The sequence below is a fragment of the Myotis myotis genome, unplaced genomic scaffold (assembly GCF_014108235.1).
Source record: "Myotis myotis isolate mMyoMyo1 unplaced genomic scaffold, mMyoMyo1.p scaffold_m19_p_16, whole genome shotgun sequence".
In the NCBI taxonomy this organism is placed as follows: Eukaryota; Metazoa; Chordata; class Mammalia; order Chiroptera; family Vespertilionidae; genus Myotis; species Myotis myotis.
The window spans coordinates 51,881,261-51,893,396 of NW_023416320.1; the positions used below are offsets into that span (position 1 = coordinate 51,881,261).

The window sequence follows — 12,136 nt, forward strand, 5'->3', positions numbered from 1 at the left end:
CAAGCACAGGACAACAGCAGTTTCAATAAATAAGAAATGGGACAACAGTGGGGTCCGTGCCTGCACAGCCCACATAAATAACCAGGTTGCTGAGCCAGGTGGAGATGGGCGGGCAGTCGCCTGCACTGCCCACACTAAGGGACAGACACACCAACACCGCAGGGACACAGACCACCTAAATCAGAGGTGCCTCTGCAGCCTGTCACATACCCGCCCCCCAAAGCTCCTGATATCGTGGGGGTGGCTGGGCCCCACCCAGGTCAGGTCTGTTTTATCAATTTGGATAAATAAAAACAGCAGGTCGGAGGCAGGCACATGCATTCAGCCCCTTCTGGGGGCAGAGCCGTGGATGGGCAGCCCATGGGGCCTTGAAGGCGGAGGCCCTGGGAGCAGCAAAAATGGGGCCAGACAAAGCGACTAGTGGGAGGGGCAGCAAGGAGGGAAGCTTGCACCCACGGCACAACCCAGAGCCCGCAGGGAGCTGGAGAGGCCCTGGGCGCTGAGACTTCACTGTCAGAAAAAGGGGGACCCAGAGATGGCCAGAGACTTGCCAGGGATTAGAACCCAGGGATTCAGACTCCCTGCCCGTGGCATTTTGTTGCCCCTCCCTTGCACAGGTCCTGCCGGGAGAGGAGGGGAGGCACACTGCTCTGGGGCCCTGGACAGAGGCAGGAGGAGGCTAATTACCAAGGGTTGGGCCAGGGGTGCCAAGCAGAGGACCTCTCCCACCATCATGGCCTGGCCTCCTGGTGGCGCAGAGGATCTTACGGGTCCCAGGATCTGACCTGGGCACAGGGTCAGGGGCATCCTGCAGGGAAGGAACTGGGTGGCAGGGACGGGTGGGCTTTCAACGTGCTCCTGGGTACGGCGCCCGCCGCAGCCTCCTCGCTGGGGCAGACACTGCCACCTCCGGCCTTTGCCATTTTGTCTGCTGGGCCATTGCTTCCCGATCTTTGCAGGCCCAGCTGCAGCTCGACCTCCTCCAGGAAGCCTTCGGACCCTCCCAGGACAGGGCTGCAGTGCCCTCAGATGACCAGGTTTCTCTCACTTAGCCGGACCACATAGCGGTTCTCCTCGGCCTTCTTCTCTGCTGGGGGCTTTGGCCACTTAGTATGGCTTCCACCACGTCCCAGTAGTGCCCGCTGCTCAGTGGGGTGGCCAGCTTGTGGGGAGTCAGTGAAATCACCCACTGAGGTGATTATATAATGGCCACTGAGGTGTCTTGATTATATAACACAGGTTTTACGCATTTGATATTTTAAGTCTCTTTGAAAACAATGCAGCTCTCCTGTGTTTGCACAGACTTGATGCAAACCCACCCAACCTCCGTGATGGTCTTCACCTCAGAGGCCCATGAATTTGGCCGCTGCTCAGGAATTCAGGCCACCCGGAACCTGCCCACAGACAAGATAGTGATCTCGCCCTGGCGTCCGGCTTTGGCCCCGGCCTTGGGCGCCCTGGCTGGGTTGGGCAGAAATCTGGGAGTGGGAGTGGTAGCGGCCGCAGCTTCAGGGGACAGCAGCACCTCGGGCCACTTCTGGTTACAACGGGAGCAGCAGACGCCAGAGAGCGAGGCCAGGCCCTGTGCAGTGTGGAGGTGGTGGTAGTGCGGGCAGGTGTACGATATGCTGGGTCCGGGCGGCAGCCTGGGCACAGGCCGGTGGCTGGTTTGTGCCAGCTGCTTGTTGTGATACTCCTTCAGCAGCTCCTCCAGGGCCGCTGTGTTCTCTTTCTTCTCCGTGATCAGGCGCACCAGGACCCCGATGGAGTCCCCGTTGGCGTCTTCAGCCCCATAGGCGGGGTTGTTCCCGCTGCCTCCACCTCCAGGGCCGGGCCCGACTTCCTTGTTGGCAGTGCAGTGGTAGCCCTTCCACTTGAGCAGGTTACACACCGGATGCCCAGCAGCCCCATGAGGCAGAAGATGGGCACGATGGCGATAACTGCGTACGGGGCCGCTGTCTCCTCAGGGCCGCCTGCCCGCGTGCTATTCCCAGGCGGCCGAGTCTCCCCGGTGCCTCTGGCCCCTGCTGCCACTGCCACACCACGTCGGGTCCGCCTTCTCTGCTCATAACAACCGCGAGGACCCAGAGGTGTCCAGGAGCACGGCTGACAGGGAACACGGGGGACCTCTGAAGGGGCAAACCACCCAGGCTGGCAGTCTCCACATTGTGTGTCTTGAGTCACTGTGCCCGCCCGGGCCTCCAGCCTCCCTCGAATGAACTTCCTGCAAATGTAAGTTCCTTCTCGCTGCTCTGCATTAGGCTGTCAACTGTGAACAGTGACTAAATAAAACACAATCGCCATGTGCAGAATAGCTGAACGCAGACCATTATCTCCATGTTTCTGGAAAAGTAGAGCCAGAAAGAATGATTTGGTTGGGGAGATTGGAGAGGCTGGAGTACTTTCAATTTCCTAAAACTATATTCCTTTACATTTTTAAAAATATATTTTTATGGATTTCAGAGAGGGAGAGAGAGAGAAACATCAATGATGAGAGAGAACCACTGAGCGGCTGCCTCCTGCACGCCCCCACTGAGGACTGAGCTCGCAACCCAGGCCTGTGCCCTGACCGGGAATTGAACCGTGACCTCCTGGTCCATAAGTTGATGCTCAACCACTGAGCAATACCAGCCAGGTTCAGTTATACTTTAAACATTTAAAAGTAAAACAATAAGAGATGAGGACGCAAATTTAACTAGCCTACCTTATTTACAGTTACTATGGAAGAGCTATTAACTTGGGTCTTAGTTGGAAAGAAGTCTGAGTCTAACCCTACATTTGGTTCAAAATAGGTTTAAACCGTACTCTGTGTGATGGCAATAACATATTTAAAGACCTAACATTGTTTTTGCGGCTTCACATTTGAAGTGCAACTTTGACCTTTTAGAATGTAAGTAAATTGTGGGCCTTTAGAGAGAAAGACATCCGTGTTAACCGAAGACTCTCAAGGAAGAGCCAGGTGAAATGCTATGTTGATACTGTGATAGGTCCCTACTCATAAAGGTGCATGTGTGTGTGCAGCTGTGCGCATGTGTGTGCGTGCATGTGTGTACATGCATGTGTGCTGTTGTGTGTGCCAGTGTGTGCATGTGCACGGGTGCATGCACAAGTGTGTGTGTGCACTTTGTGCTCACGTGTGTGTGTATGCAGCTGTGTATGTGCGTGTGTGAAGTATCTGAAGTCACAGAGTGGCTCCAGTCACTGTGGCACACCAGCACAGAACAGAAAGTGCACAAATAGCCACCTGGCTTTCCATGACAGCCTCACACTGGGAACCCCAATCCATGAATTGCTTTTTATCTCGTAGGTGGCAGAACTGCTCTGCAATAATGGCCTGTTGTTGTTGTTGACAAAGCAGCCAGTGCAAGCCGCACAGCCTCCGGTGAGCGCTCCATGCCAGTGCTCAGGGTTGGCACACACCTCACTGCACCCATAGACTTGATGCAAACCCCCCAAACTAGAAGTGCCACTGTTTACATTTCCTTTTAAAAACTCCTATTCTTGATGCTTGGTATATGGGTTCAAAATTAGTTGCCCACAGTGTCTCTGTGGTGGGTGGATTGTTCTGAGATAAAGACAACTGAGACCCTGAGGACTCTAACTTCTGCCTGCCCCCTTAGCTTCCTGGAAGAATTTGAATTGGGGTGTTGCCACGGGAAGGGTTACCACTTACTGTAACTCGTCATGACCCATCCACAGGGCAGGACAAACACCAGTTACTGAGCATCTGCCCGGCTGTCGTCCTCCATGACCTTCCTCCCTCTGAGACCCCAGGGGCCTAACCTCATCCTCAGCTCAGAGTGCCCTCTAGGCCTCGACTTCCCTTTCTGCCTCTGACTCTCATGTAGGAGGGCTTCCCCTACAGGCATGTGTAACTAACATTGGCTATTCTATCTGTTCCTCTGTCTCCTGTGACTTAATTATCAGACGGGATGAAAGAACCTGCGGGAGGGGAGAGTTCCTCCCCCAGGACGGGAACTAGTGGAGGCACGAGGCTTCCTCCCCGAGGCCTTCGAGACTTCATTTCCTTTACAAACGGCCTCTTGGTGGCTGATTGCTGCGTTGAGGCCTCTACCATTGGCAAGTGTGTAAGAGGGAGTGCCAGACCTTGTCATGCTCATGAGTGTCCCCAGGGAGCAGTGCGGCCACCATCCCATTGCCGGAAGCAGGTGAGAGCAGCCTGCCTGCCTGCACTCGAATGAACAGCTGTGGCTCCCGACGCTTCCAGTCCCTGAGCAGCTCTGAGTGCCACCTTTTCTGCCCAGGCTCGGATAACCTCCACGGCACAGGCTTTCCTCGCCGGATCCCTGGGAGTTCCACAGGACGGCTGCACTCACAGTTGTCTTGATTATATAACACAGGTTTTACGCATTTGATATTTTACGTTTCTTTGAAAACAAAATGATTTGTCGTTTAAAATAAACATTCGCTGTTGGAATTATGCTTTTCCAAAGAGAGAGGCCACTTGGCATCCCTGACCTTGCCCCTCGCACAGCTGCTGAGCAAGCCTGCTACCTGCGGTCAGCTGCTCAGGTCCTTTCAGTGAGCGAGCAGGTCCGACCCACCGCCTCCTCCCGCCACCACCACACACAGGAGCCTCCCAGCGAGGAGAGTCTCCCAGCTTCCCTGCCCCCTCTTTCCTCCGTTTACAGCACGAGCTTTCTGTTTCATCATCCGATCTGGGGACAGTGATTTTCTGGGATTTTCGAATACTTCAGCAGCTACTTTTCTTTAAGGGAAGAGACATTAAATTCACCTCACCTTTCAGACGTGGTTGGAATCTTCCATTAGCTCAGAGGCTACTTCTAGCTAGCATGTCAGACTCAAAGGCTAACACAGGCCAAATAATCAAGGTGTAAGTGTAAGTGGCCACAAACAGGTTTATTTCTATAGAGACATGCTGAATACAAAGGGTTGAAACAAATGAGTCATCGTTCACATAAAATAATAAAACATTTTAATAAAAATTAATATATATTTTTGAACATTAACTTACCAGACACTGAATAACTGCACAAATTAATAAGTGTACCACAATAAAACTCTTTTTCTTGTTCTCCAAAACAGAAATATTTCCTGTTGCTCACACCAAACAAGTCAGTCCAAGACTAATGACGTGGCCATCAGCTGCTAAAATATTCGCTGCTGGTGTTAGTGGAGAGAAATGGTGCGCCTGCGTGTAAGGTGCATAAGGGAAATGAATGCAACACGATTATAATACTCAGTCATTAGCGAACGTTGTAGTTCGTTATTAGTAATTATGTGTAACAGGATATTGTAAAAATAAGTTATAAAATTTTTATTAAAACGTTTCTTACATACCGTTATATTGGCTGGGTCACAAAAATGTTCATTGTGGGCCGCATGCGGCCCGCGGGCCGTGAGTTCGACATGCTTGTAAGAGAGAAAACTAAGTAAAAGGGAAGTAAGAAGACCAGCAGGGGTTTCTATACTAAAAACAATTAGGGCACACTGTGTCCTTTACAAATACAATACGGAGCATGTGTAATTACATGTGTGTGTACATTATGTGTGTGTATAGCGTGTGCATAGTATGTGTGTGCATGTGTACAGTGTATGTATAATTATGTGCATGTGTAATTACATGTGTGTGTACATTATGTGTGTGTATAGCGTGTGCATAGTATGTGTGTGCATGTGTACAGTGTATGTATAATTATGTGTGTGTTACATGTGTACATGCATATATAGTGTATGTATGAGTATATGTATGTATGTGTGTATGTTTGTAGTGTATGCATATTATATGTATGTGTATAGTATATGTGTCTGTATATTATATGTGTGTATGTTTATGCTGCATATATATTATACTAGAGGCCCTGTGCACAAAATCTGTGCACTTGCGGGGGGGCATCCCTCAGCCCAGCCTGCACCTTCTAGAAGTTCAGGAGCCCTTGGGGGATGTCGGACATCCTTAGAACTGCCACGGGGATAAGAGAGGCTCCCGCCACCGCCGCTGCACTTGCCAGCCATGAGTCTGGCTTCTGGCTGAGTGGCACTCTCCCTGTGGAAGCACACTGACCACCGGGGGCAGCTCCTGCGTTAAGCATCTGCCCCCTGGTGGTCAGTGTGCTTCATAGCAACCGTTCGTTCTGCTGTTCGGTTGATCTGCATATTAGCCTTTCATTATATAGGATGTGTGCATATATATGTGTGTAGTGTGTATATTGTATGTATGCATCTATATTATACTAGAGGCCTGGTGCATGAAAATTCATGCACTGGGGATGGGGGGTTCCCTCAGCCTGGCCTGCCCCCTCTCACAGTCTGGGAGCCCTCAGGGGATGTCCTACTGATGGCTTAGGCCTGTTCTCCATGAAGCAAAAGGTGACCGGGAGGATCGGGGGAAGGTGCCGCCCCCATCACCCGCTGCTGCTGCTGCCAAAGCCAGCCACTGGGGATGCCGACCCTCAGCCCTCACTTCTTAGTGCTGCCCCCCCCACTTGTGTGTGGGGGGAAATCTGAGGCCAAGCTGGCTGGGGGAGGGGCTGTGAAAGGTCGAGACACTGAGGTCGCACCCCATCCAGCCTCTGTGGAGGCTCTGGGACCGCGGGTGGCCCCACCTCTCCTAGTCCCGCCTCTGCAGAAGGAGAGGCTGCGTGGCACGGGTTGGACTGCCCGGGCCCACCGGCACCACCCCGCTTCTCCCACGCCACCAGCCCTTGGCCCTCACAGCTGCTGCAGCTTTGTCTGGAAGGACATCTAGAAGACGTCCAGTCTAATTAGCATATTACCCTTTTATTAGTATAGATGTGTATGCTATTGCATATTATATGTGTATGGTGTGTGTATATTATGTGTGTGTGTATATATGTGTATGTGTAGAGTGTGCATATTATGTGTGTATGTATATATTATGTATATATTGTATGTACATTATATATGTATGATGTATGTATATTATGTGTGTATTGTAAAGTGTGTGTATATTATGTATCTGTATGTATATTTTATGTGGGTATGTGTGTATATTGCATGTGAGTATATTATATGTATGTATGTGTATGTCTTATATATGATAGCTCATGTGATGTGCTATGAAGTGGGCACATCATCAACCCATCTGCAGGGGACACAGCACAAGCTGGCCTGGAGTGCAGAGCTGTGATTTGACAGTGTTCATAAGCACTTCCCTGGGCCTGGTCTGTTTTCAGTACATCTAGGAGATAATTTTAGTGAATACAGTGTCCTTGGTACCAATGTGTGGGCCTTCCCACCCCCATTATAAGACATTCAAAACTCTAGTCTGTAAAACCAGGTCCATTGGTGTGACTCTTCTAATGAGCAGTGCTAAAGTCAGTCACAGGCTAAATTCTTCCAGTTTTTTCTTTTTAATATTGTGACAATTCCTCTCCTTTGATTCTCTTAATACGCTTTCTATGATGTAGACCCCACAAGGGAAAATAATGGTCATACTTCTGATCCAGAAGAATGTGTGGAGTTGAGGTTTCATTTGCATCAACACTGCACCCACTCTTGATCCCAATTCATTTCTCATCAGTCAGACTCCTGGGAGCAGGGCTCTGGCCTAGGCTCAGGGCACAGGGCACAGGGCATGGGCCTCCCTCCATCAACCATGCACTTTGAAATAATTTCCTCCTCTGATCTGGCCGAGTGTATGCTGACCTTCAGATCAGCAATAGAAGAACCACTGTTTAACCAGAGATCCATCAGACAAGATGAGGGAAGTAGCTGGAAATCAAGAACCTGACATCTATACTAAGATTACCGTCTTAGACTATTTTGGCTTCTATAACAAGACATAGCCAGGAGGCTTATACTAGTAAACAACAGACCTTTATTCTCACAGCCCTGGAGCCTGGGCACCCACAGTCCAGGTGCGGGCAAACTCAGTGTCCGGTGGGACCCACTTCCTGGCTCAACACCAGCTGATTTCTCACTGTGTCCTCACATGGCAGAAGGAACCAGAAGCTCTCAGGGCCTCTTTGATTAAGGTACTACCCCATTCATGAGACCCCTCCATTATGAGTGACACCCAATGACCTCCCAACTGCCCCTGGGAGTCCGGATCTCAGCATAAGAATCCTGGGCGCACAGTCAGCATAGGCGTTAACATTACAAGTCCACAGGGACTCAAAGCCCAGCCAGTGGACACAGCACTGATAAGGTTTTGTTAAGAGTATTTCTAGAAAACCAAGTAAGAATGTAGAATATAGTTTATCTGTGACTTTGTTTATCTGACATAATTTATGCTGCATCATGCTTGAGGTTTTTTATAAAAACACAGTTTAACCTCTTTGTGGCAGAACTGAAGAATATCACAAAATCTATCCTGACACACTATGGCAGCGGTTCTCAACTTTCTTAATGCTGCGACCCTTTAATACAGTTCCTCATGTTGTGGTGACCCCCAACCATAAAATTACTTTCGTTGCTACTTCATAACTGTAATTTTGCTACTGTTATGAGCCATAATGTAAATATCTAATATGCAGGATGTATTTTCATTGTTACAAATTCAACATAATTAAAGCATAGTGATTAATCACAAAAACAATATGTAATTATATATGTGTTTTCTGATGGTCTTAGGCGACCCCTGTGAAAGGGTAGTTTGACCCCCAAAGGGGTCGTGACCCACAGGTTGAGAACCGCTGCACTATGGAGAGGCAGGTGGGCCCTTAGATTTGGCATATGTAGTCAGCTTTTGCTTCGATGCTTAGAAAGAATGGTCTGTCTCTCTTGTTGTCACCATGCTATATCAGGAACAGCCAAATTGTTTGTGTAAAGTTCAAGCTAAATATAAAATCGTTTTGTTCAGAACATATCTTACTCAGTGCTTAGGGGGCATTTTCTAAATGAGCCCTCTAAATGGGACTTGGGAAATTTTCTCCAAAAGGCCATTTTCCATCACGGGAAGGTCATTTTGTCTGAAGTGTTTCTATGTTGTACTCCTAGGGCCTTGTTTACCTGCTGGAGTAACTTTTGACTTCTCCCTAAAGAAATGGGTATAATTTGTGTTATTTTATTTTCGTCATAACCCACATCTGCTCATTACTAAAGAGTGACTATTCATGTTGAGCAATTTTATAGCTGAGGCGTCAAGAGGAAAATGAGTTTAAAAGTAAGATACGTTGTGGTAAGAGCACTTAGCTGCCCTCGAAGGGGTGGCTTCCTGTCCCACAGTCTTCATACAAGCGAGTAGGACAAATAGAGGTTGACAGTGAAAAGCACAAGTAACCGAAAAGATAGCAAGTATGCAGAACAGTGATTGTCAACCCCAGCGGCACACCCACATCACCTGGTGCTTTAAAAACACTAGTGCCTGCCCGGCCAGTGTGGCTCAGTGGTTGAGCATCAACCTATGATTCCCGGTCAGGGCACATGCCTGGGTTGTGGGCCTGATCCCCAGTGTGGGGCATGCAGGAGGAAGCCGATCAATGATTCTCATTGATGTTTCTATCTCTCCTTCTCCCTTCCTTTCTGAAATAAAAAATATATATATATTTTAAAAACTGTTTAAAAACACTGACACCTGTGTCCCACACCTAGAATTCTGATTTAGCTGTCTTGGGTGGGGCCTGGAGAGTGGTGGTGTTAAAAAACTCCACAGTGATACTAAAAGGCACTTTGGTTTGAGACTCACTTTCTGGACTAGAAAGTTGATCCTTAATCTTGTCTTGATCATTGACATCCTTAAGAATTAGTTGAAAGCTATGGTCTTCTTCTCCAAGATAATACATAAAAAACAAGGGAAGGTTATGGACACCAATCTTGACATTACTAGTTCATGCACTTAAAATAATTTTCTATAGCCCTGGCTGGTTTTGCTCAGTGGATAGAGCCTGTGAACTGAAGCATCTGGGGTTTGATTTCAGCCAAGGGCACATGCCCAGGTTGTGAGCTTTATCCCCAGTGGGGAGGTGTGCAGAAAGCAGCAGATCCATGATTCTCTCTCATCATTGATGTTTCTATCTCTTTCTCCCTCTCCCTTCCTCTCTGACATCATTAAAAATATATTTTTTAAAAAATAATAATAATTTGCAATATACCCAAGTCACTTATCAATAATGTCTGGTTTACGGGGGGAAATGTAACGAATATTGTAGTCTTGTCCTGGGTTCATCAGAACTAGAACCTGCCAGTGACTGAATAGGGGAAGCTTGCTAGGGAGAATTGCTAATGTGATGAAATCACTGTGAGCAATAATTCAGTTACTGGGACATCCTGGACAAGGGAGAGAACCTGAAGCAGGACAAACACAGGACAGAACTGAGCCCAGAATAAACCCACATGCATGTGGTCAACTGATCTTCAACGAGGACACCAAGAATACAAATTAAGGAAATAAATTGTTGGGAAAATTCGATATCCACATGCAGAAGAAGGAAGCTGGACCTTTATCTTTCATCCTACACAAATCAGTTCAAAATGGATGAAAGATTCAAACATAAGATTCTAAACCTTAAAACTCCTAGAAAAAAATAGAGAAAAAGCTCCTTGACATTGACTTGCCAATGATTTCTTGGATGTGACACCAAAAGCACAGGCAACAAAAATAAACAAACTACCAGCTGTTAGGATGGCTGTTATTTAAAAAAGCACACACACAAATAAATGAGTGTTGGTGAGGATGTGGAGGAAAGGGAACCTTGTGCACTGTTGATGGGAATGCAAATTGGTGCAACCTTTATGGAAAACAGTATGAAGGTTCATCAAAAAACTAAAAATAGAGCTACCATATGAGGGATCCGCAATTCTACTGCTGGGTGTTTATCCAATGGAAATGAAATCACTGCCTTAAAGAGATATGTGCACCCCTACGTTCACTGCAGCACTACTCATAATAGCAAAGACATGGAAACAGCTAAGTGTCCATCAACGGATAAGTGGCTAACGATGAGTTCTCTCCATGCAGTGGAGTGTTATTCAGCCTTAAAAAGAAGGAGATTCTGCCAACTGTGACACTATGGATGGACATGAGGACATTATCTTCTTATATAAAAACCATGGGTGGTGTTCAACACAACCATCAGAATCGCTACCAAGTGGAAGGAAGTCAGTCCTGCAGGGGTTGTCTTGGCAATGGCTGTGCCCTCCCCCGAGCTGTTTCCTGGAGCTGTTTCCAGTGAGGGTGGGGTTTGAGGCAGGAATCCGCCCTCGGAGCATGGACCCACTTAATCCTGGGTTGTTTTTCCAAGGTCTGCGCCCTCCCCAGCTATTTCCCGTGTGGCCTGAAGGAAGAACCCACCCTCAGAGAGCCAGGAGCGCCCAGCAGCAGTCAGTCCTGGGTTGCTGAGGTGGAGACCATGGTGTGGTAGAACTCTGGGTCTGGCCCAACAGGGGGCATGGCCAACCTTCAAACCAGACCCTGACAGTAGGAAGGAGGGATCCCCATTCCTCACAGAATCCGCTGTTGGATAGCTCGCTGTCAGTGGCCTGCCAGCCAGGAACCCATTCTCCTGCACCCCAGACCCTGACAGGAGGGAGGAGGGAGCCCAATTCCTCACTGAATCTGCTCTTGGATAGCTTGCTGTCAGTGGCCTGCCAGCCAGGAACCCCATTCTCCTGCACCCCAGACACTGACAGGAGGGAGGAGGGAGCCCCTTTCCTCAAGGAATCAACAGGTGGCCAGTTTGCTAATTAATTCCCTTTTTAAAAAAAATATATTTTATTGATATTTTACAGAGAGGAAGGGAGAGGGATAGAGAGTTACAAACATTGATCAGCTGCCTCCTGCACACTCCCCACTGGGGATGTGCCCGCAACCAAGGTACATGCCCTTGATTGGAATCGAACCCAGGACCCTTGATTCCTCAGGCTGATGCTCTATCCACTGAGCCAAAATGGTTAGGGCAATTAATTCCCTTTTAATGTGCATGAATTTAGTGCACCGGGATACTAGTCTATAATAATAAAAGTATAATATGCTAAATTAGACCAGACGTCCTTTCGCAGGGGATGCAAGGGAAGCCCAGGCCCTGGGTGCCAGAGGGAAACCAGTGCTGGCAGCTGGGGAAAGGAAGGCCTACTCTCGCAAAAATTTCATGCATTGGGCCTCTAGTGTTTACATAAAACAAATCACAGGAAAGCAAATACTGTATCATTTCACTTAAATATGAAATCTAAAAGAGTGAAACTTACAGGAGCA

General features: G+C 48.2%; 1 pseudogene; it reads right to left on the reverse strand.

The window, feature by feature from the left end:
• Window positions 1–1,025: 1,025 nt before the first annotated feature.
• LOC118670512 lies at window positions 1,026–3,686 on the reverse strand (annotated as a pseudogene).
• Between the last annotated feature and the right edge of the window lie 8,450 nt (window positions 3,687–12,136).